The 25,925-nt window shown below is 42.5% G+C and overlaps 1 long non-coding RNA gene across 3 annotated transcripts in view; it reads right to left on the bottom strand.

Annotated features, from left to right (window-relative positions):
* Positions 1–25,925, bottom strand: part of LOC132392657 (uncharacterized) — a 76,169-nt gene that overhangs the window by 20,195 nt on the left and 30,049 nt on the right. Inside the window, exons 7-8 of one of the 3 annotated variants that reach the window (XR_009511607.1) lie at positions 15,357–15,578; positions 1,031–6,472 (exon numbers count right to left, since the gene is read on the bottom strand). This is a non-coding gene — a long non-coding RNA (uncharacterized LOC132392657). Of the gene's footprint in view, positions 1–1,030; positions 6,473–15,356; positions 15,579–25,925 lie in introns of those variants that run through there. The other 2 variants (XR_009511606.1, XR_009511605.1) reach the window with 2 other exon arrangements.

The raw sequence follows: 25,925 nt of genomic DNA, 5'->3' as shown, positions 1-25,925 counted from the left end.
AAGAAAATTCAACAACCCTGTTATTTTTGTGCCTTTCAAAATCTGCCGATTTATCTGTCCCTTAGTGTCCTAATGACTTGGGTGGGGGTGGGGGGGGGTGTGAAAGTATAGTTCCAATGGGGTAATTGTTTCCTTTCTGTTACTGTTTTCAGAATCAGCATCAGGTTTAATATCACTGGCAAAATGTATATAAATATTAAATTCAATGAGTAGTGCAAAAAGAGAGTAAAAAAATAATGAGGTAATGAACATGGGGTCATTGCCCATTCTAAAATGTGATGGCAAAGGGGAAGAAGCTGTCCCGCAAATACTGAACGTGTGTGTTCAGGCTATTGTATCTCTTCGTTCACGATAGCAATGAGAGGGCATATCCTGGGTGATGGGAATCCTTAATGATGACTGCCGCCTTTTTGAGGCATTGCCCTTTGGAGATGTCCTCGATGCTGGGGAGGCTAGTGCCAATGATGGAGCTGACTGAGTTTACTTCCAAACCTCTGCAGCAGTTACTCCATACCAGATGTTAATACAGCCAGTCAGAATGCTCTCTACAGTACATCTGTAGAAATTTGCAAAAGTCATTGGTGACATACCTAATCTCCTCAAACTCCGAATGAAATATAGCTGCTGTCATGTCTACTTTGCAATTGCATCAATATATTGGGCCCAGGATAGATCTTCAGAGATGCTCACACCCAAGGACTTGAAACTGTTTCCCCTGTCCACTGCTAATTGGTGTCTTCCCTTGACTTCCCTTTCCTGGTCCACAATCAATTCATTGGTCTTACTAACACTGAATTCTTGTGACACCACTCAACCAGTGATCTATGTAGCTCACTCCTGTATCCTCATCACTATCTGATATTCTGCCAATAATAGTTGTGTCATTGGTAAACTTATAGATGGCATTTGAGGTGTAGAGGGAGTACAGCAGTGGAATAAGCACACATTCTTGACATGTGCCATTGTTGACTGTCAGCAAGGAGGAGATGACATTTCAGATTTGCACTGAGTGCAGCCTCCTGATGAGGAAGCAGAGGGAGGTAAAGAGGCCCAGGTTTTGGTGCTTGTTGAGTAGAACTGAGGATATGATTGTGTTGAAAGCCAAACAGTAATCAATAAACATCAGCCTACATTCAGCCAAGGAACCTAGACACAAATTCAAAGTTCAAACTTTCAATGTTCAAAGTCAATTTATTATCAAAGTACATATATGTTACCACATACAACCTTCTAATTCATTTTTCTTTTGGGCATACTCAATAAATCCATAATAGAATCAAAGAAAGTCTGCAACAAGCAACACACACAAAATGCTGGAGGAACTCAGCAGGCCAACCAGCATTCAGAAAAAGAGGACAGCTGACATTTCAGACCGAGCCTTCAGCCGGATGGCTGATGATGATGCTCAGTATTGGAGATAACTGAGATATTGAGGTTGGCTGTGACATTAATGAAGGTTTCAGCACATGATGGGTTCAGGAAAAAACATGCATAACATAGTGATACTACATTCGCTTCCTTAAATCCAGAATTAGCTGTCAAAGCTTTGGAAAGAGGACTAATTTTAATTTAGGAATAACCTGTTTCTCAGTCTTAAGTTCTCAGTATGAACGCCAGGGGGAACACACTCAGTCCTGCGAAAACTCCGACTGTACTTTTCCTAGATGCCGCCTGGCCTGCTGAGTTCCTCCAGCATTTTGTGTGTGTTGCTCAGATTTCCAGCATCTGCAGATGTTCTCTTGTTTAAGCCTGCACCAATCTGGGCATTCTACCAAAGTGCAAAACACAACAGAAAGAAATAATAATAAATAAATAAACATCAATAAATATCGAGAACATTAGATGATGAGACCTTGAAAGTGAGTCCATACGTTATGGGAAATTTCAATGATGGGGCAATTGAAGTTGAGTGAAGTTATTCCCTTTGGTTCAAGAGCCTGATGGTTGAGGAGTAATAACTGTTCCTGAACATGGTGGTGTGAGTCCTAGGCTCCTGTACCTTTTTCCTGATAGCAGCAGTAAGGTGGTGCTATCCTGGGTGGTGGGGAGTGTCTGATGATAGATGCAACAATATTTTGTGTAGATGTGCTCAGTGGTGGGGAAGGCTTTGCCCATGATAGACTGGGCCAAATGAACTACTTTCTGTAGAATTTTCCATTCAAGGGCATTGGTGTTTTCATACCAGGCTGTGATGCAATCAGTCAATATACTCTCCACTACATACGGTATCTATAGGAGTTTATCAAAGTTTTAGATGTCATGCTGTGACATTTTAGATTGTCAAACTCCTGAGGAAGTAGAGGTGCTGCCATGCTTTCTTTGTAATTAAGCTTACATGTTGGTGCCCAAGGACTGGTGCTTGGAAATAAAAACACCAGGGAATTTAAAGTTGCTGACTCTCTCCAACTCTGATCCTCTGATGAGGACTGACTCGTGGTCCTCTGGTTTCCTCCTCCCAAAGTCAATAATCAGCTCCTTGATCATGCTGACATTGTTGTTATGGCACCACCCAGCCAGATTTTTAATCTCCCCCTCCCTTCCTATATTCTGATCAACACCACCTTTAATTAGGCCTACAATAATAGTGTCATCAGTAAACTTCAATATGTCATTGGAGCTGAGCTTAGCCATACAGTCATAAAACAGAGTAAAGCAGAGGGCTACTCATGTGGCCTTGAGGTAATCTCTGCTGGTGAAGATTGTAGAGGTGTTAACACAAAGTACACTGCAGGTGCTGTGGTCAAATCAACACATACAAACAAGCTGGATGAACTCAGCAGGTCGGGCAGCATCCGTTGAAATGAGCAGTCAACGGAGGCTGCCCAACCTGCTGAGTTTGTAGAGGTGTCGTTGTTGCCAAGCCAAACTGAGTGGGGTCTACAAGTCAGGAAATTGAGAATCCAATTGCTCAAGGAGGCTTTGAAGCCAAGGTCTTGGAGCTTATTGATTAGATTTGAGGGAATGTTGGATAACTTCTACAAAGTAAAGTCTGGTGATATAGGGGACAGCAGAAGATGATGTGTGGGCTGCTGTCAAGAGAGTGAATCCAAGGAACCATCTGGACAGAGCACCTGGCCAAGTATTGAAGACCTGTGCTGATGAACTGGCTGATGTGTTCGCAGACATCTTCAACCTCTCGCTCCGGCAGTGTCTGGTACTCACCTGCTTCAAGTAGGTTTCAATCGTATCAGTACCTAAGAAAAGAATGGTAATCTGCCTCAATGACTATCACCCAGTGGCACTTCCATCCACAGTGATGAAGTGTTTGAGAGGTTGGTGTTGAAGGATATCAACTCCTGTCTGAGTGAAGCTTGCATCCACTCCAATTTGCCTACCAAAGCAACAGGTCTATGGTGAATACCATCTCATTGGCTCTTCAGACAACCCTGAAACCATGGAACAGCAAAGATGCATACATCAGAATGCTCCTTATCATTTACTGCTCAGCATTTAATACCATTATCTCCTCTAAACTCATCAGAAACTCTACGAACTGGGCCTCTACGAATTGGATCCTGGATTTGCAGAACTCATTTGCAGACCTCGGTCAGTTTGGATTGGCAAAAACATCCCCTCCACCATCCCCATCAGCACAGAGCTCCACGTTAATGTGTACGTAGCCCCTGGCTCTATTCGCTTTATACCTATGATTGTGTAGCTAAGTGCAGCTCCAACACCATATACAAGTTTGCTGATGACACCACTGTTGTGGGCCATACCAAAGGTGGTGATGAATCAGTGTACAGGAGGAAGATTGAAAATTTGGCTGAGCAGTGCCATAGCTACAACCTCGTACTCAATCTCAATAAGATCAAGGACTGTTTGCAGACTTCAGGAGAGAGAAACAAGAGGTCCATCAACCAGAACTCATTAGAGGATCAGAGGTGGAGAAGATCAATAACTTTAAGTTCTAGGGTGTCACTATCTCAGGAGATCTGTCCTGGACCCAGCATATAAGTATCATTGCCAAGAAAGCACAACAATGCCTTTATTTCCTCAGGTGTCTGTGGAGATTAGGCATGTCATCAAAATCCTTGGCAAACTTCTACAAATGTGTGGTGGAAAGTGTGCTGACTGGCTACATTATGGTCTAGTATGAGAACACCAATACCTTTGAGCAGAAAATCCTTCAAAAGGTAATGGATTCGGCCCAGTACATTACAGGTAAAGCCCTCCTAACCATTGATCACACCTACATGAAATGTTGTCGTAGAAAAGCAGCATCTATCGTCAAAGATCCTCACCACCCAGGCCATGCTCTTCTCCCACTGCAGCCATCAGAAGGTATGGTGCCTCAGGACTCACAACACGAGTTTCAGGAACAGTTATTATGTCTCAACCATCAGGCTCTTGATCAAAAGGGGATAAATTCACTCATTTAAGGACTCATTTATGGACTCTGTAATATTGTTATTTCATACTCATATTTATTAATATTTATTTAAATTTGCATTTGCACAGTTTGTTGTTCATTGATCCTGTTTACAGTTACTGTTCTATGGATATGCTAAGTCTGCTTGCAGGAAGAAGATTCTCAGGGTTGTAGGTGGTGACATGTATGTACTCTGATAATCAATTTTGAACCTTTGAGCTTTTATTGAATGCTGAACTGTAGTTGATAAGAAGCACCCTGATATATACATCTTTGCAGTCCGGATCGTCCAGGGTTGAATGGAAGAACCAATGAGATGGCATCTACTATGGACCTATTGTTCCAGTCGGCAATTGGATCAGATCCATGTCCCTTCTCAGGCAGAAGTTGATATGTTTTATCACCAACCTATCAAAGCACTTCATCACTGTGGATGTAAGTGCTACTGGATGATAATGAGGCAGGTTACAATATTCTTCTTAAAGCTTGCTTGAAGCAGGTGGGTACCTCAGACTCCAGAAGCGAGAGGTTAAAGATCTCAGTGAACACTGCAGCCAGTTGATCAACACAGGTTTTTAGTACTTGGCAAGGAACCCTGTCTGGGCCGGATGCTTTTCTTGGTTCACCCTCTTGAAGTCTGCTCACTCTTTGGCCTCAGAGACTGAAATCACAGAATTTTTGCTGGCTGTGGGAATTCTTGTGGTTCCTCCATATTTTGATGGTCAAGTAATGATAAAAGGTAATGAGCTCATCCGGAAGTGAAGCCCTGTTGCTGCTTGATTTTCTCTTATAAGAGGAGATAGTATTCAAGCCTTTGACATACAGTCGACCTTCATTAATCCGACTACCTGTAATCCGGTTCCTTCGATAACTTGGAATTGATTTCAAATTTTCTGTGCAACTGTAATTTCAAATTTCCTGGGCCACTGTACCAATCTGCTGTACATTGTTTAAGTTGCGCTAGATCTGTTCACATGTTGGTGCACTCTTGTAAGCACAGACAGGCGATCCCTGCTTGTTTTCCTGCATTTATTAATATCCTATTTCCAAGATGGCTGCGCGACTCAGCTTGCAGTGGCCACTCCGGAGCTGATTATCTGTTATTTGTGAAGTGGGGTGGCGTGCGCAATCATAATCGATTGAAAACAGACGTGGGAGCACGGAGGAACATCTGGAAATCTCCAGGAAAACCTTCTTCATTGCTGCTGCTGCTGTGAGGTCCGGGACTCTGCTGGGAAGAACAGGCCCCCAGTCCTCGGGGTCACGTTGCCGATGGTTGTTGGCGGGGCCGTCTCAATACGCACGGCAGAGGATGGTGCTCAGAGAAGTTGTGCCGGAGGGGATGGTTGTTGGCTTGGAGGTTCAATGGACTCGGAGTCCGCTGCAGTCAGGTCGCTTTCGTTGTATGCTGCGTCTGTGAGGCTGAGTCAGGTAGCGCCGTGGAAGTCCATAGCGGGGGTATTCTCTTCTGCTGCCAGCGTGGGATGGCGAGTCTGTCGGGACCCTGGGGACTTGTGGAAACTGTGTGGTGATTTCTTTTGAACTTATAGTTATTTAACATCTTTGGACTATTTTTACTGTGCCCATGGTCTCTTTTTTTTAATCAGTTATGCTATTGTTTGCACTGTTGTAACTATGTGGTTTTGTGCAGGTCTTGTAACTTTAGTTTTTGGTCTTGTTTGTCTTTTTTGGTGGATTTGGAGCTCCTTTCCGGGGAACGCGCTAAGACGGTAGTAATACGCAGCAGCATCTCTGGACTCTGGATTGGGGATTGCCAAATGTTATGTGGATTTTCTAGTGTAGTCTGTTTCGTCTTGTGCTTTTGTGCTATCATTCTGGAGGAATGTTGTCTCATTTTTTAACTGCATTGCATTTGTGGTTTCTAAATGAGAATAAACTGAATCTGATCTGAACCATTTGTGAGAGGCACAGTTGCCTGGCACCCGCCCGTCTCACCCGCCAGCGGCAGGGGATCTGGCACATGCTGAGTCGGTCTGCCTTCTCACCCGCCTGCTGGCAGTCGCATACTGCCCTCCAGTGCCAACCGGCCGGTGCTCCGTACTCTTCTGCCTACGACCTCAGATCAGACGTGGCGACCTGCTGAATTTAAGCATATTACTAAGCGGAGGAAAAGAAACTGACGAGGATTCCCTAGGTAACTGCGAGTGAAAAGGGAAGAGCCCAGCGCTGAATCCCCGGCTGCCTGGCAGTCGCATAAAATGTGGCGTATAGAAGACATCCTTTCTCCGACTTCTGCTTCTGCTCACCCAGATGTGCTGCCACCAACATCAACAGAGTTTGAAGAAACCATTGTGCCAGTTTCAGCACCAGTTCCTGATGCTTCACTCATTTTTCAAGATAAAGATGTTGATGATCCTGACAACCCCACACTTGCAGACATGTAACTTTACCCAAAGGTATATTAAATGTCTCACTTTAGAAGTGGAAGTGCTCAACTGTTCTGTATAAGTTAATTCCTGTACCTTTACCCGTGCCCTTTATTTTATCTGTGCCTGTATGACATATTGTAGCAAGTGAAATTTTAATAATATTTGTTTCATTATAATCTAACTAATTTACATGATATTTTAAAGGTATGATGAGACGGTTAGCTATTGCTTAATGTGATCCTTCAGTAATTCAGCATTTTCACTAATCCGGCACGCCATAGATCCCAAATGTGCCAGATTAGTGAAGGTCGACCTGTATTTCCATTATCTGTGATCCAAGGCTGAGGTGGAGAGCCAGTGAGATTACATCCACTGTAGAACATTGATAACTGAAGCATAACCAAGGACAGGGACTGGGACGGACGGAGTGAAAGTGCAATTAAACAAAGGAATATGCAACAATGGTTGGTTGCAGGGTGATTGGAATATGGCGAGCAGTTTTAGGCCCCTTATCTGAGAACAGATGTGCTGGCATTGGAGACGGTCCAGAGGAGGGGGCATGAGAATAATCCTTTGAATTAAAGGGTTAACTCACGAGGAGCCTTTGATGGGTCTGGGATTGTACTCACTGGAGTTCAGAAGAATGAGGGGCATCTCTTTGAAACCTAATGAATATTGAAAGGCCTAGATGGAGTGGATATGGAGAGAATGTCCCCTGTAGTGGGGAAATCTAGAACCTGAGGGCACAGCCCCAAAATAGAAGGTCATCCCTTTAGATCAGAGATCAGAAGGAATATTTTTAACCCCAGAGCATTAATTCTGTGGAATTCGTTGCTATGGATAGCTGTGGAGGACAAGTCATAGGGTATATTTTAAGTGGATATTGATAGGTTCTTGGTTAGAAAGGGCGTCAATGTTACGGGGAGAAGGTGGGGACAGTAAATCAGCCAATTTGAAATTATGGAGCAGACTCGATTTGCCAAATTGCCTAAATCTGTTTTACGGTCTTATGGCACTAGTTAGAGTGAAGCATGAGCAGCCTGAGAAGTGACAGTGAACTTCGAGGTGACAGAGGCAGCAGGGTGAACTGGAGAGGAGATGGCAAACTGAGTGCTGAGCTCAGTGCGGACCCGAAAGACAAGCGTAAGAGTGTGGCACAAGTAGACCTGAAAGGTCTGGTGCACCATGTAGGGGTAGCCACGTGCAGGAGTGGACAGGGTGAGGGGACAACTAAATAAGGAAGTAGCAGTAGCAAGTGGAGTGCAGTGATTTCAATCGGACAGGGCAACATAAAATTGAATGGCCATGACAGGGTTATAGACAAATTGATGCGGGTAAGTTGGATTACTACAGTGAGATGCAAAGGCAGGATGGGCCGAAGGGCCTGTTTCTATGCTGTGTACAACTGGATCACACCCCTTCTCTTGTCACTGGTAGAGGTGACCAGAAGATGAAGCACTTGACTCCAATGGCCAGCATAAAACACAATCACAGTTCTGAATGACAGGAGAATAGCCAGGCATCAACTTAATTTGATAAAATAGGAATTGTACAACATAGCATCAAGATATAGTCTGGATGACATTACGGATGTGCCAGCAGGTCTAGAATTTCAGTGCCATTTGTCACAATGGCAGGGAGCAGACTATCATCCACCTTCTAATGGAACATTCCTCTGTGTAGAGACTGCAATCTCATCGGCTGTGCAATGGCATTCAGTAACATCAAACAGGCATGCAAAAACATTCAAATGTTAGCAAAATATCCCCCCAAATTAATCTTTTTCAGGTTTTTTTTAGTTAAATAAGAACTGTAAATTATATAAACCTGTGTGTGTCTCTTTCCCACAACTATTCCCTACGCTTGAAGTGAATGGGACTATTGCATACTTGCTGGCTCTAATCTGCCAGCCTGCCTCAGAATGAGTAAACAGGTTTCCCACTATTAGGCAACTATGGGAGATTGGGTTGCCACCACTGAATTATGTGGTGCATTTGTGAAATTACCTACAGGAAGATTTACACACAATGTATGAGTCCTGAGCTTTTGGACATTACAGAGGGAATGGCAGCAGTTCTGTTTGGAAATATTGGCATTTCTCTGGAATATCCAAGCCAGCGGAGAATTTTGAAGACAACCCTATTACATATGGCACATCTCAATCCATTTGCTTGCTTGAAATTCCAATTCTGCATACTGTCCAGGGCTGGGAGTGGAAATTTCTGCCCTCAGCTAATAAAAGTTGATGGGAAAATGTTATCTTCTCTCATAAAACTAACTATTTTTTCCCCTGACAATTCATCATTCAAGCCTTTTATCCTTTTTTGTGAAAAAAAAGGCATTTTCCAAAAAGAATTTTGGTCAGATATCATATTGCTAAAAAGTCGAGTTTGTTAAGGGATGTGTCACCCATTGCACAAGTCCATAAATCTCTTTGGGAAGCAGTAACATTCTTTTAAAATGAAAAACAGCTTTGCTGAAAACAACATAATGAGTATTAGCTGCGGAAAATCACAGCTGTTACATTCTGGGTAAAGCAAGCCAAAAAGCTGGTGAAAACATTGTTTTAACATGACATAAATAAGATCGTTATGAGATTATTAATGGTTTTTATACAATATGATTATCCAGTTTAATTTACACTCTCATGTGGAGTACGGATTTCTACCAGGCTACACTGTACCAAATCTTACCAAGTTCAGCAAATCTGCTCTCTTGGCAGACAGCAAATCAAACAGTGAAACCTAATGGTTTAAGAATGCCCATGTTGTGTGACTCTGTTTCTGTTACATTCCCTTACTCTATTTTGTAGCCTTACTGTAAAATGTGTGGACACAAATATCTGGAAAAATTTGTTGCAGTTTATACCTGAACATTGTTGGCAGAATTAAATTTTTTAAAAATCTGAAAATGGTTTAAAAACACAGCAGTCTAGGCAGCAGGGGTGTACAGAAACGTGTATAATATTTCAAGTTGATGACCTTTCTCAGGGAGTTGAAAAACTTAGAAACAGGCAGTGAAGGGGGGGGGGGGGGGTAAGAGAGAGAGAACAAATGAGGTGCCCTGGATAGGGTGCAGGTGGAAAAAAAAGATGCAAGGAACAGATTGGTATTAGCATAATGAGGGCAGTGAAGGCTGTTAAGGGCTGGTAACACAGGACAACTTTTTTTCCAAAAGTGCTGTTTCCCCGGTTTTTTAGTTTGCTTATGATAGACTCCTTGAAACTGAACACAAACATAATTTCAGACTTTTTGTATTATGTGGGAATAAATGCTTTACAATAGTTCAACTAAGCTAAAAATGTTTTCTTAATGATTTTCATTTGTATGCAGTGTCTGAGGCTTCTTGCTTCAGTGCCCAACAATAATCAGCCAGCATTGATGGATTCCAATTGCCCTGATATCATTTCTCCATAACCGCAATGTACTGGTGAAACCTTACACTATGCTTGATATTGACAGCACCAAGATCTGCAAGGAAGAAGTTTAAATGGGAATGCAGAAAATTAATCTTCAGTGAAATGTTGCACTTCATGGTTTTGTTTGCTTGAAGCATGTTATCAACCAGTTGCGTATAGTTTGCTGCTCTGTAGTTGCCAAGAAAATTTTCAACAACATCCTTGAATGCCTTTCATATGATTTTCTCACTAGAAGTTCTAGAAATCCCACTAGAAATTCTTCAGATTGCCTGTCATTGATGACCTGTTCAATTTCTGGACAACAAAAATGCCTTCCTTAATCTGGGCATCAGTTATTCTGGGAACCATCTGTATCAAATATCAAAATCCTTCACTGAAATTTATGGCCTTTCTAAAACCTACCTGCCATGCAGCATCCACCTTACCCAAGCAAGCTCGGGTACGCCTGGACAAGATAGAAAACTTTTCAATTTAGATTGTGGGCAACTTTTTTATTGACTTGATGTTTGAATTGAAATAACAATTAGAGGTGATTTTAAAAACAATGGTGCATGACAGGGAAATTTCATGGTGATTTTCATGATCAGCAGCCCAAATTCCATATCATACACCCAAAAGTGTTCAGGAACCAAAATATTTGTTGTCCGGTGTAATTCGTTTGGATGAGATACAAAAAGAGGGAGAGGGAGGAGAGAGAAGAACAAACAGAATCGGGTTGGATCTGTGAGATAAAGAACACAACAGCTGCGAGAAATCTGAAGTAAAGGGAGTTGCTGGAAAAGGCCAGTAGATCAGGGAGCAGTGAAAATGAAAGAAAGTACTTAGATGCTGGAAATCAGAAATAACAAAACTGAAAATGTCACGGCTTTCAGATATGACCTAAATGCGGAGAGAGAGACACTGAAGCGTGTCGATGGCTCACAGACTTAAGGGCAAGAAAAACAATAAATGCTATGCCAAACAGGGCCATTAACTACAACTCTCAAATGGAAAACCAGATACCAAAACTGGGGCTGTAAAGAATATCTAAATACAAAATGAATATCACTCATCTCCAGCCGTCAGTTAACATTAATAGTCCACGTTTTATGCAAGGCTGAACGCAAGCATATTGCAGCACATTGCTCAAGTCTCGACAAGCGCTACGATGAAGTGAAGGGAGTTAAATACTGCCATAATGAAATGGCAATTAGATGAAACATGTACATTCACTGGCGCAATTGCCGAATCTGCTGTGCAGCCCATCTGTGGGGGCGTGTAACTCTGCAGCACAGTCCGTGGTTGTGAAAGGGCCCCCCACCCTGGTTGCAGCTCCCAAGGCCCCACAGACCTGTGCCCATTGGCACCTGTCCCGGATGAGAGACTTGTCCAAGGTGCCCCCTGCTGGGATCCAGGACTGTTCTTCAGGAACCATACCCTTCCCAATCCACAAGGTACTGGACTTTACTCTGTAAGATGCTCAGAGATATCGCAAAGTATAGACCAGGGAGCCATTCACCAAGTCGGGAGGAGGGGGAGGTGGGGTGACTGGAAAGAGGTAGTAAATGGCTGGAGTTTAGAAACCCTTGGTCACTGGGTGGATCTCCACTGATGCTGGTAGAAGCAATCTATAGGGAACCTTGTTGACAGCCTTTTCTATTACAAATGGTCCCATGTAGCCGGGGCTAATTTGTGGCTTTCAACTTTCAGGGGAAGATCCCTTGATGCCAACCAGACCTCCTCTCTTTCCTCTCCTGGGTCAAAAGACCGCATCGGTCGGCAGAGCCAGGCACAGCAGAGATGTCCTGGCTGATCTCTAGGTGTGCTTGCAGCGCAGGATCAGCTGTTCAGCCACAGGAACTGCTACATCAGTTTCCTGGTCAGGAAAGAGTGGTGGCTGGAACGACCTGGCATTCAAAGGGAACATACCCATGGAGGATAACTGGAGGTTATTGTGGCATTCTCTGTCCAGATCAATTAGGAGCTCCAGGACATGGGGTTGGAAGAGGCAGGGTTGTCTCCAACTCCTGATTAATCTCCCAGTCTGGCCATTGGATTCAGGGTGGAAACTAGAAGAGAGGCTGGCTGTGGCTCCTACAAGAGAGCAGAAAGCCTTCCAAAAGCGGGAAGTGAGCTGTAGTCCACAATCAGACACTGCCTTGAGGGTAGCTGCAGAGTCAGAACACTAGTTGAACAATGAGTGTGGCAGTATCACGGGCTGATGGGAGCTTAGCGTGGGCAATAAAGGAGGCAGCCTTGGAGAATCGATTTACAATGACCAGAATGGTAGTATTTCCCGTAGATGGGAGCAGCCCAGTTATAAAATCCACTGAGATGTGGGATCAGGGGCAGTGAGGCACTGGCAGTGGACATAACAGACCCACAGGATGCTGATGTGATGTCTTGTTCTGAGCGCAGGTGGGGCAGGCAGATACAAAGTCATGAACATTCTGGGACATAGATGGCCACTAAAATTGTCTCTTGATAAACTGCTGGGTCTGTTGATTTCCTGAATGGCTAGCCAGATGGGAGGAGTGACCGCATCTCAATACTTTGGAACTCACAGTGGCAGGGACAAACACCCATTTGGGATGTCCCCCAGGTGGGCCTGGGTCAGACTGTTGGGTGGCCCTCACCTCCGCCTCTATTCCTCAGATCACTGGAGTAGCAATGCATGAGTGAGGAAGGATGGACTCTAGACTGACATTGTCCTCAGACCTGTCAAACTGCTGAGAGAGAGTGTCCGCCTTTGTATTCTTGATACCAGGGCAATTAAATTAAACTGGGTGAAGAAGAGAGCCCAACGGGCTTGATGGGAATTGAGCCTCTTTGTGTCCTGAATGTAGGAGAAGTTCTCGTGATCTGTCCAAACCAAGAAAGGATTCTCTTTTCCTTCCAACCAGAGTCGCCATTCTTCCAGAGCCTCATTCACAGCCAGAATTTTCTGGTTACCAACATCATTTGACTCTTGGCTGGAGTCAAACTGTGGGAAAGGAAGGCACATGGATGCAGCCAGCTATCCGCAGAAGAGCAACGAGAGAGGACAGCTTCAATGTCAACATCAGATGCGTCCACCTCAAATGGCTGTGATGGCCCTGGGTGCTGCAGCACTGGGGAAGTGATGAAACGTTCTCTAATTCCGAAAATGTTTGGTCAGCATCATTTGTCCAATGGAATCCTGCAGAGGTCTTCCTGGCGAGTGTATTGATGGGAGCTGCAAAGAGCCGAAATTCCAGATGAAGTGGCGATAGAAGTTTGCAAACCCCATGAAGCCGCAAACCTGTTTGCTGTAGATGGTTTGGGCCACTCCATAACTGCCTAAACATTACTCAGGTCCATTTGAACACTGGGTGGGCTAAGTTTACAGCCCAAAAATTCACCTGGTCTTTATGGACCTCACACTTCTCGGGTTTGGCAGACAGGTTATTTTCGAGGAGCCATCTGAGAACCCTCTGAACATGCTGGATGTGTTCCTGATGAGAGCGGGAATGGGTAAGGATGTCGTCTAAATACACAAGATCAAACTAGCTCAACATGTCCCTAAGTGCATCATTAAGTAAGGCCTGGGAAATGGTGGAGGTGTTGGCCAGACCAAAGGGCATCAAAAGGTACTCAGAGTGGTTGTTAGAGTCGTTGAAAGCTCTCTTCCACTCATCCCTTTCTCTCATACGAACCAGATTATATGCATTGCACAGATCAATTTTGGATAGTATGTCTGCTCCTTGGAGATGTTTGAATGCAGAAACCAGCAGGGGAAGACAGCGATGTTGTGTAGTGGCCGACAATCAATGCAGGGATACTACCATCTTTCTTGCTCGCAAAGAAGAAACCTGTTCTTGCCGGTGAGGTTGACAGACAGATAAACCCCATGGGCAGTGCCTCCTTGATGTACTCTTCCACAGTCGCTGTTTCAGAGGGAAAAGAGCCGGCCCTGGGGAAGATTAGTGCCAGGGAGGAGGTCTATGGTGCTGTTGTATGACAAGTGTGGAGGCAGGGAGGTGGCCTTCCTTTTACTGAAATGCTCAAGATGATCAGCATAATTAACTGGAATCCCAGACAGGGCCACATCCTTAGCTGACACAGGAGGGGATCGTGGAATGGAGAGCTTGAACTGGACTCAGACAGGCATGCCAGTGAAGCGCATTCAGAGACCAGTCAATCCGTGGGTTATGCTGGGATAACCAGGGAGACCAAGCACCAACGGCAGTTCTGGCGCATCAACCAAATAAAAGGAGAGTTCTTCACTATGGTTGCCTTCAAGCACAAGTTGGAGGGGTTCGGTGGAAAGCTGGATCTGGCCAGTGCCCGGAGTTCAACTGGTCAGGGCCTTGAGGTTGATCGTTTCTCTATATTCCTGAGTTGGAACTCCCCATCTTTGAGCTAAAGAGATGTCCATGAGATTTTCAGCTGCACCGGAGTCAAAAAATGCTTGAAGTTTATGGGGCCGAGACCCCCACGACAAGGAAGCTGTGAGCACAACACAATTGTGGGGGGGGGGGGGAAGCTGGCAGCAGAGAAAACTGAACCATCAGGACCCTCCCTGCTGACGGGAATCCTCTTTTATCAGACACCTGGGACATGCCGCCCGGAAATGTCCTGGATCACCACAACAGAAGTAGGAACCTGTTCTCCTGCGCCAATCTTGTTCCTCCAGAAAGAGGTACCTGTGCCCGACTTTCATAAGTTCCCCCGTGGACTGGACGCTGGGTGACGAAGGGGAGGGTGAGGAAAGATGGTGATCAAGTGGCACATAGGAAGCTTGACACATTCTTTCTCTGCAGCGCTCAGTTACCTGGTCCTCAAATTGAATAGCCAGATTAATCAGGTTACCCAGACTCTCCTGCTTGTGTTACGATCCAGCAACAATGAATATATAATTGAGACAGGTTTTTTTTATACCAAATAAAACATTTATTAAACACTGCTTAAAAAAACCCCAAAAGTAAGCAAACGACTAACTTAACCGGAAGTCAGCTGCGATACGGTAGCTCGAATAGTTCTTAAAGCGAGGAACGCGAACACAGTTCTTTAAAGCAGTATTGCAAACAAAAAGTCCAAACTAATTTACAGTCAGTTAGTAGAGACTTTCCTTGGAGTAATACATTCTCTTTCGTGGCATTACTGCTGATCCCAGCCAAAGTATGCTTTGCTGAGGGATTTACGATTAGAGGAAATAAAACGGCTTAAAGGCACTGACCTTTCCTTGGTAAAATTCTGTATCCAACTCTCTGCTTTCCGAAATGCAGGAGTTATCTTGGACCACAAGTTACTAATTCCTCGTACGAAGATTAAATAAGGTCGATCCTGTTTACCGCCGACATCAACTTTCCTCGATCTTCCAGCTTCCCGAACTTCGATAAATCTTCACTCTCCAACTGGACTGAACTGGCAGCATTGTCGCAAAACTGCCGGCTATAACCTTTGAATTAAGACAGAAAGTAAAACCACTTTAAAACAAAACTGCGTCATAACTTCAAATACGCAGCAGAACGGAGTCACTGGCAAATTCAACCACGAACTGCCCTGCCTCACAGGGAGGGGTTCTCTTTTTATACCCTGTTGAAAAAAAACTATCACATGACCTCTCACTGGCAGGAAAATCACGTCACTCCACCATCACAAGACCATTACATCATGCCCAGCAGAGCCTCAATTACATCATGGTCATGTGACAGTCACAAGATACCCACAGGTACGTAACACTTGTCACAGACAGCAATCTCATGCCAGACCCCTGCGTTTAGTCCCAGAAGGCAGAGATGAGCGATCTCTCATTCCATCCTGTCTCTATTGCAACCATGAGGAATTTGAGTGCGTAGGCCCCCACCATCCCCCTACCTTGGCACAGGTCCAGGAGTCGGCAGGGAGCCCCTTGACCCCACACTAAAGGGTCAAAAACATCCCCTAACTCTGCGATGAAATGTCAGAACGATTGGGCTGCAGGGTACCTTGAACCTGTAAAGCATTGAACAGGCTGAGTGGAGATCTATCTAAGAGATTTACAGAGTAGGCCAGTTCTCGTGCATCACCATCAAAACGACCAGGTTGGGCTTGGAACGTCAGTTTGTATTGGTAATAAAATTTCTGCAGCCATCGGGATCACCAGAGTATCATCCCAGTGATGGAATACATGGTTCTGGTATGGATACAGGAGTCTGTGGTGGTACGAATACGAGAATCAGTTCTGATCCGAGCATGGTTGTGGGAGCATTAGTGGCGGAGATTGTCAGGGCAGCAGGAAAAGGAGGACCTGCGAGATGCTGGGAGTGGGACTGACATGGCTGGATTACATTGGCGAGAATGCTAATTGTGGTCAGCTGATGCTGGCTCTCTGCAGTGAGTTTGTGGATGGCGGCTGTGAGAGCGGAAATTGCAGACACCTGACTCCGATTGTCTGCGGTGAGCTGTTGAACATCTGCGGCAAGGGATGATACCTGGTCCTCTAGTTGAGATTGGGCTTGTCGGCACAAGATCATCTGCCTCATTGCTTCAGTAATTCACCCAGAACAGATGTAGCTTGTCCCCTACCTGTCCAATGAGTTTCAGGGCTGTTCTCTCTCAGCAGGGTCCATCTTTGTGTGGTTGAGACTTGCTGTCATGCATATGGCCCAAGTGCGGAGAGGCACTGAAGCAGGTCAATAGTTCAGACTTTAATGTGTAAATGATTTTAAGGGAAAGGAAAACAATAAATATTAGGCCAAACAGGGCCATTAACTAAATCTTTCAAATGGAAAACTAAATGCCAACACCATGACTGAAAGGAATATCTTCCCCTCTGCCATTTGATTCCTAAATGGACATTGAAGCCTTGGACACTACCTCACTTTTTATTTAATATGCAGTATTTCTATTTTTGCATTTTTATTTATTCAATATATGTAATTGATATACTTGTTACTTTATTATTATTATATTTTATTTATTTATCATTATTTTTTCTCTCTGCTAAATTATGTATTGCATTGAACTGCTGCTACTAAGTTAACAAATTTCATGTCACATGCCGGTGATAATAAACCTTTTTCTGCTTTAAACTTAAAATGAAGCAAGATTTTATGCAAGCAGGCAGCATAACATTGCAGTGCTTTGCTCAAATCTTGAAAAGCGCTACGACGAAGAGAGTAAAATAAAACATAATGAAAGGGTAATTAGTTGTAATGTGCATATTCTCCAGCGTAATTGCTGAATCTGCTGTGCAGCCCACCTTCGGGGTACGTAGGCCCATCAGCAGGGCCCACGGTTGTGACAGAAAATGCTCAACAGGTCAGGCTGCATCCATGCAAAGGGAAACAGAGTAACCATTTTAGGTCAAAGATCCTTCACTTCCTGCTTTTACTTTAGTTTAGGGAGCATCTGTAGAGGAAGAAAAATTGAATGACATCAGGAATCTATTGAGATAGGCTACTGTGTAATGCCACCATGACACAGGCCCCTTCACATACGATATTCAAAGGACATAGTTGATGTGGTGTATCTTGAGGTTGTACTTTATACAACAAGGAATGTACTGATTGCAAAAGATTACATAATCTCGCAAGAACTTCAAGAAAAGCTCTGTGGAATAAATACTTCATTTGTAAAGATGAATTGCATTCACTGGCGATTGGATTCAATGGTGTGCTTTAGTGCTGCAAATTCTATGTAACCAAGGGCTTATGTCCAATAGTGGTAGTGCATAACATATCTCTTTACGTGACATTCTTAATGTTTGTCTATTTTCATCCCTTGGTCAGCTTTTACATTCCGAATAGAATTATGCTGAGATTGTCTAGCCCAGTACTTGTATTCATATCAAACAAGTCAGTTCCATAAACAGACCAAGGCATTCTGCATAAAACTATATTGATTCTGTATATTTGAATTAATAATACTTTAGACATAACAGTCTTCACCCTGCAAGAACTGCAACAACACTACATTGTGCATGCTAATTCCACAAGAATGACTTGTTTGTGCCAAACAATTCCTTCTCCCCAACCAAATCAATAAAGATCAGCAACGAGCTAAAGTGCAGACAGAATGTAGTAAACAGAAAGTCATAGGTTGCAAATGCTTTGAACATAAAGGCCAAACATTTTATAAAAGAACATTTCTGTGATATTTTGAAATGGTAAATATATTAAATTAATTATCTACTTACCAACTTCTTGTAGCATTTGGAAATTTGTCTTAATCCTTTCTGTAACTGTCTCAGAGACATGGTTCATTGGGGTGTTTATTTTACATGTTTTTGTCACAAATTAATGATTATTTTATCAACTTAGAACATTTTATGTAGGGTTTTATTTAAGGACCAGAGTTTAATGGGTCACATGACCAGAGTTTAATGGATCACATGACCACAGTTTAATAAAAGTGTGACTGTGGTATTATGGGTCAGAACCAACATGGAGGCAGAGAAAGATACATGGTCCTAAACTAACTTTATTCTGCATGTGGTCCAAGAGGCACACATGGTAATTGTTGATTGTTTATATTGTGTACAATGATGTTGATGTGCCTTTATATGAACAGTGTGATATGTTTTTAGTGATTTATTTATTTCTGCACACTTCTGATGTGCTAACATGTTTGGGCCTGTTTATTGGCAGACACTATAACTTGAGAGACTTTAAAAGACTGAGAGATGTATGTTTCAAACCTTTTATGACTTTTATTTTCTTGTAGTTTTCACAGTGTCTACTGAAGAGAGAGACAGAAATAAAATAAATCTTCAAGGACACCTGTATGTTGTGTGGCCATTATTTCATTGGACTGGTGCAGTTATACTTTCAATTTGAGTACTATACTCTGTACTATCCAAGACACCTTGCAGGCATGAGAGTTTAGGAAGGTGGCATCCATCATTAAAAATCCCCACCACCTAGGCCATGCCCTCTTCACACTGTTACCATCAGGAAGGAGATACAGAAGCCTGAAGGCACATAGTCTGTGATTCAGGAACAGCTTCTTACCCTCTGCTATTTGATTTCTAAATGGACATTGAACCCATGAACACTACCTCATAACTTTTCTACAGTATTTCAGTTTTTTTTTCTGCACTACTTAGTTACTTAATGTAACTCAGTATTTTTCTCTATTTATCATGTATTTCATTGTACTGCTTTTTGTAAATTTGTAAAGTTAACAAATTTCACAACCTATGAAACCTGATATTAAACCTGGTTGATTCTGACATTAAATACAGTTAATGAATGAATTGCATTTCATATTAATTATCACCTTCTTTACCAAAAAGATCAAAGTCAAGAATCAAGGGAAGGATTCCCTTCATTTATTTGGGACACAATGCTACTTAATTGGAACAGGAGATTTTTGCCAAACAGTTTCTATCTAGCGTCACTTGCATGTATTTGTGTGGCCATTCGACTCAACACCATGTTTAGTGTGAACAGTTTTTAAATAGTGCCAGTTGTGTGTGTTTGTGCTCAAAAATCACCGATTTTTTTTTTGTCACTGGTAGTTGGTGAGAAATAAGAAGTTTTGCTCACTGCAGTTTCAAACATTCAGGCTTGGAGATGCCAGAAACAGCTGGGAGTGAAAATAAAATGATTTTGCTACTTCAACTAGTTAGGAATAGTGAAGAATTTGAAGGTATCAAAAATCATCTGGAAGCTTACAATGAAAATGATTTGGAGGATGCAATAATTGAAAGCATTGCATGAAGGCAGTCCATTATTTGTACTAGGTGGCTGCACTAATTATGTTCTTTTAAAGTCAATTAAAATAACACAGCAGCATACATTGTATGAACTCCTCCATTGATGGCTATTAGGAACTAATACACAGTTTTATAGTACTGTATTGACAGTGTTCTAATTTGTTTTGTATTTTATTTAAAGGCATAATTTGAATCAGAATCAGGTTTATTCACAAACATGTGACGTGAAATTTATTAGTGCGTTAAATGATAGTTTGCCCTTTTTTAAAATAACTTTTAAACTATTTCCATGAAACTTTGTTAGTTAGGGCAGCTGCTTAATTGGGCCAAAATATACTGGTCCCAATGTGTCCAAATTAACCAGAATCCACTGAATTATATGCAAAATTTACTATTATTGTGCATTCTAAGAGTGTGTCCTCATTCAAAGGAGACTGGCTGCCACAGCAATGAAGTTTAATTTGTGTTTTTTTCTGATTATGAGGTGAAAGTTTGCTATTTAATAGATCATTCCATATTACTTTGTGACTGACACATTGCTTGCAGCAAGGACACCTATGTAAAGTTGACTGATTTGGCATGAGATCAGATTCAGATCAACATGTTATTTGCCAAAAAAAGAAACAATATCAGCTCAAATTAATGCATTTTGGCAGGAGGAGATTCACATTTTAGTAATACTTACTCTTTGCATTCATTAGTACTGCTTGATTGATAATAAAAAGACTGTTGTTAATGAGCAAGATTAACAGCAACATCTGTTGCCTGAAAGCACAGCCAAACATGGAAATCAAGATATTTTCAAGGATACCCGGTTCCTCCACAGGATAGAGGCTGTGTAAAGACCAACTGCATGGAGTATTGGACAGACATGTTCCAGTAAGAAGGGAGGACAAGGATGACAAGGTCAAGGAACCTTGGGTGCTAAGAGAGGTGTTGAATTTAGTCAAGAAGAAAAAGGAAACACGCAGTATGTATTGTTTAGAAAGCTAAGGTCAAACAGAGCCCTAGAGGATTATAAAGAAGCCAGAAAAGAACCCAAGAAGGCTTTTATAAAAATCAGAAGGGCCATTAAAAAGTCCTTGGCAAATAGGATTAAAGAGGATCCCAAGGATTTTTATACATGCATCAAGAGCAGGGGTAGTACCTCTCAAGAATAAAAGAGGGAACATGCGCTTGGAGGCAAAGATGTGAGGGAGGGTCCTGAATGAGCACTTTGTATTAATATTTATGAAGAAGAGCTTGTTTGGGCACTTTGTGTCAGGGAAGGTGTGATGCTGGACCTCATAAGAAATTTTAGATGGATAAGCTCTCCAGGGCCTGATTGGATATATGTCAGGTTATTGAAAAAGTTAAGAAATGGGACTGCTGGAGCCTTGACCAATACCTTTGTGTCCTCTCCAGCCACAGAAGTCTCAGGGGACTGGCAAATAGTTGATGCTACATTATTCAAAAAAGGGAAACAGTGATAACCCTAGAAACTATAGAACAGTGAGTCTCACGTCGATGGTAGAGAAGATCCTACACAGGCTTAGACTTTATGAGCAGTTATAAAACCATGGCCCAGTTAGAGTCAGACCGCATGGCATTGTGCCTTACTGAGTTTTCAAGGTGGTGGTAAAGGTACAGATGAAGGGTTGAGCTGTGTATGTTATTTACATGACCATAGTAAGGCATTTGACAAGGTCCCTCAAGGGAGGCTTATCAAGTGGAGTAAGATGTGTGAGATTCATCGTGAACTGGATGTTAGCGTTCAGAACTGGCTTGCCTATAGAGGAAGATGGGACTTACTCTAGCTGAAGGTCCATGACGAGATGTGTTCTGCAGGAATCCATACCAGGACCTCTATTGCTTATGATATATATCATAGATGAAAATATTGATCTGTGGGTTAGTAAGTTTGCAGATGATATGAATATTGATTTTGTTGTAAATCACGTAGAGGACTGGCAAAGGATACAGTGCAATATTGGTCATTTGCAGGTATGGGCAGAGAAATAGCAGTTGGAGTTTAATTCTTGATAGTTGATGTGCACTTTGGGAGATCAACTATCAAGAGGCAGTACAAAGACCTTTAACAGCGTTCTTAAGCAGAGGGATTTTGGGATTCAAGTTCACGGTACTGAAAACATCTGGACAGGTTGTCAGTCTGGTAAAGAAGGCATGTGGCACACTTGCCTTAATTAGTTGAGGAATAAAGTTCAAGAGTAAAGAAATTATGTTGCAGCCTCAAATGTTCTGGTTAGACCACATTTAGAGGATTAAGTTCAGTTCTGTTTGCCACATTATCAGAAGGATGTCGAAGTTTTGGAGAGGATGCAGACGGGGTTTATCAGGATACTGCCTGAATGAGAAGGAATGTGCTTTAAGGAGAGGTTAGACAAATTTTGACAGTTTTTTCTAGAGCAACAGAAGCTGAAGGAAGAACTGATAGAGGTTTATAAATATTATGAGTGACACAATTAGACAGGCGATATCTTATTCCAAGGGTTGAAATGATTAATACAAGAGGGCATTTAAGGTGAAAGGAGATGTGATTTCAAAGGATGTGTGGATGGCAAGTCTTTTACACAGAGAGTGGTTGTTGCTTGGAATGTCTTGCCAGGGGTGGCAATGGAGGCAAATACAACAGAGGTATTCAAGATGGAATGCAGCAGGCCAGGCAGCATCTATAAGAAGTACAGTCGACGATTCTCTTACTATCTTTTCTTTCAGTTAGTCCTGACGAAGGGTCTCGGCCCGAAATGTCGACTGTACTTCTTCCTGTGGATGCTGCCTGGCCTGCTGCGTTCCATCAGCATTTTGTGTGCGTTGCTTGAATTTCCAGCATCTGCAGATTTCCTCGTGTGTGAGGTATTCAAGAGCCTCCTAGGTAGGCACATGAATGTGCAGGAAATGGAATGGTACATTGTGTAGGCAGAATTGATTAGTTGGGCATTTGATTACTAATACTATTAATTTGGCACAGTGGATTGAACAGCTCGTTCTTACGCTGTAATGGTCTATGTTTATGTCCTAGAATGTTCCAGTCTTCATTTCTTATTGTAAGTTACAAGCAGTTAATTGAATTTAACAGCACAGACTGGCCCACAGGCTGGAGATTGAATATGCATTAGGCAATGTTAAAACAATGGGACTGTGTTAATGCCCTGCAGCAGCTATGAGTTCAAGGAATTTGCACCACTGTAACATTGTGAACATTTTGTAAGATTAGGGAGGTTTACAATTAATTTGTCTCAGCAAGTGTATTTGAATGTTCAGAGGTGTCTCCCACAGTAGATACAGTATGCAATTCGAAGGAAGCATTCTCAATCTAAAGTATTGAAGTAACCAATGTCATTGTAATATTGAAACTATATTGAATTACCTACTGTGACCATTGATCGTAAGGTATAAATTTGTGATGTACTTTGAGTTTGGAAGATTCTACCAATAGGATCTCCGGAAGAATGCCTGGTTGTGATGAATAAAGACTTCTATATCACCAGCTTCTATATCTCCAGTGACTTTGATCCCAGTCACAACAACAATAAATATATTTTAAAAATTAGTGCAAAAGAAGAGTGACAAAATGGTAGTGTCCATACACTGTGCAGAAATCTGATGGTGGACAGGAAGAAGCTCTTCTTAAAATGGTAAGTGTGCATCCTGTACCTCCTCCCAATGGTAGTAATGAGGGCATGTCTTAGATGGTGAGGGTCCTTAATGATGGATTCAGACTTTTTGAGGCATTGCCTTTAGAAGATGTCTTTAAGGCGGAGAGGCTAGTAGCCATGATGGAGCTGATAATGTGACAAACCATTACAGCATTTTTAAATCCTGCTCATCAATACATTTATATTGTACACAGCCAGTCAGAATGCTCTCCATGGGACATCAGTAGAAATTTGCTGAATTCTTTGATGACATACTGTGCCAAGTCTACTCAAAATCTTAATGAAGTATAGCTACTGGTGTGACTTCTTCATGATTGTATCAATCTGTCCCATGAAATGATTTATCTGTATATCTCGATTTTCCTTAAAACAGAAACTATAGAAATCATACTATTGTATTGAAACTAACCCTTCAGGTCATCCCCTCTGCACTGACCATTAACCACTCTCTCTACAGTAATACTATATTTCCTCTGGAATGCCTAGTGACTCACTCCACCGCTTCAACCACCAATTTTCCTACCGCCCACCTGCACTATGGACAATTTATAGGATTCAAAGTAAATTATTATTAAAGAATGTATCTGCTTCCAGGCAACTACAGAGCAAGAAACCCAAAAGAACTCAATTTAAAAAGGTCAATACCCAATGCACAAGGATAAGAGAAAAAAACACAAATCATGCAAACAATAAAAGCAAGCAACAACATTCCAGACCAAATTGAGTCTGTAGAGTCAGAGCCTGGAGCAGCTGGAGTAAGCCTATAGCATCAGTCTCAATTCATCACTCAGCGGGTCAAGTCGCCATGAAACTCGCAGACAAGAAGGCTGTAGCAGCCGGAACAGTCTCGTAGACTGAACGCTATGGAGAGAGAAGTAAACATTGAGGAATGACATAGGAAAGAAAAGCAATGAGGTCCTGAAAAGAGAATTTAGAAGGCTAGGTAGAAAGCTGAGAAGCAGGACTTCCAGGGTAGTAATTCCTGGATTGCTGCCTGTGCCATGCGCCATTGAGGGCAGAAACAGGATGATGTGGCAGATAAATGTGTGGCTGAGAAGCTGGTGCAGGGGCAGGGCCTCGGGTTCTTGGATCATTTGGATCTCTTCCGAGGGAGGTATGACCTGTTCCAAGGTGATAGATTGCACCTGAACCTGAGGGGGCAGGTTTGTTACAGCTGTTGGAGACGATTTAAACTAATTTGGCAGGGGGGTGGGAACTGGAGTGAAGGGACTCGGGATAGGACAGATGGTAAAAAAGTGAAGCTAGTGTGCAGTCAGACTGTCAGGAAGGGCAGGCGGGTGATGGATGGGACTTGGTTGCAGCAAACAGGCTGAGTATCAGAATATTGAGGATGCAGAATCAGAAAGGATAGAAATACAGTACTCAAGGTGTTATACCTAAATGTGCATAGTATAAGGAATAAGGTGGATGATCTTGTTGCACTATTACAGATTGCCAGGTATGATAGAAAGGCCATCACTAAATCGTGGCTGAAGGATGGTTGTATTTGGGAGCTGAATACATCAAATCAGTAGAAAGATGTGACATAGGATTGGAAGATGTTGAATCCCTGTGGGTTGAGTTAAAAACCTGGAAGGTAAAAGGATGTTGATGGCAGTTGTATACAGGCCTCCCAACAGTGGCTGGGGGGTGGACCACAGATTACAACAGGAAATAGAAAAGGCGAGTCAAAAGGGCAATGTTATGGTAGTCATGGCAGATTTCAACATGCAGGTTGATTGGGAAAATCAAATTGGTAATGGATATCAAGAGAGTGAGTTTGTTGAATGCTTAAGAGAGAGCTTTTTAGAGCAGTTTGTTGTTGAGCCTACAAAGGGGTCAGCAAAACTGATTTAGGTGTTATGTAATGAATTGGAGGCAATTTAGGGAGCTTAAGGTAAAAGAACCCTTCGGAATCAGTGATTACAACATGATCAAGTTCAACTTGAAATTTCATAGGCGGAAAGCAAAGTATGATGTAGCAGTATTTCAGTGGAGTATGGGGAAATTACAGTGGTATGAGAGAGGAGCTGGAAGGAGCTGCTGGCAGGAATGTCAGCAGAGCGGCAATGGTGTGTGATTTCTGGAAAAAATGAGTAAGGTGCAATACACGTGTATTCCAAAAATGAATAAGTACTCAAATGGTAAAATAGCAAAACTGTGGCTGATAATGGAAATCAAAGTTATTGTAAAAACAAAAGACAGGGCAATCAACAAAGCAAAAATTAGTGGAAAGACAGAGAATTAGGAAGTTTTTAAAAACCTACAGAGAGCAACTAAATAAATCATTAGAAGGTAAAAGATGAAATATGAAGGCAAGCTAACAAATAATATCAAAGTGGATAGTAAGATCTGATGAACTAAATGAGTATTTTGCCACAGTCGTCACTGTGGAGGACACTAGCAGTATGCCTGATGTTGTAGCGTGTGAAGGGAGAGAAGTGGGTAC

The sequence above is a fragment of the Hypanus sabinus genome, chromosome 4 (genome assembly GCF_030144855.1).
Source record: "Hypanus sabinus isolate sHypSab1 chromosome 4, sHypSab1.hap1, whole genome shotgun sequence".
Taxonomy (NCBI): Eukaryota; Metazoa; Chordata; class Chondrichthyes; order Myliobatiformes; family Dasyatidae; genus Hypanus; species Hypanus sabinus.
The sequence above is the reverse complement of the archived record's forward strand: the minus strand, read 5'-3'. Positions and strand labels throughout refer to the sequence as shown.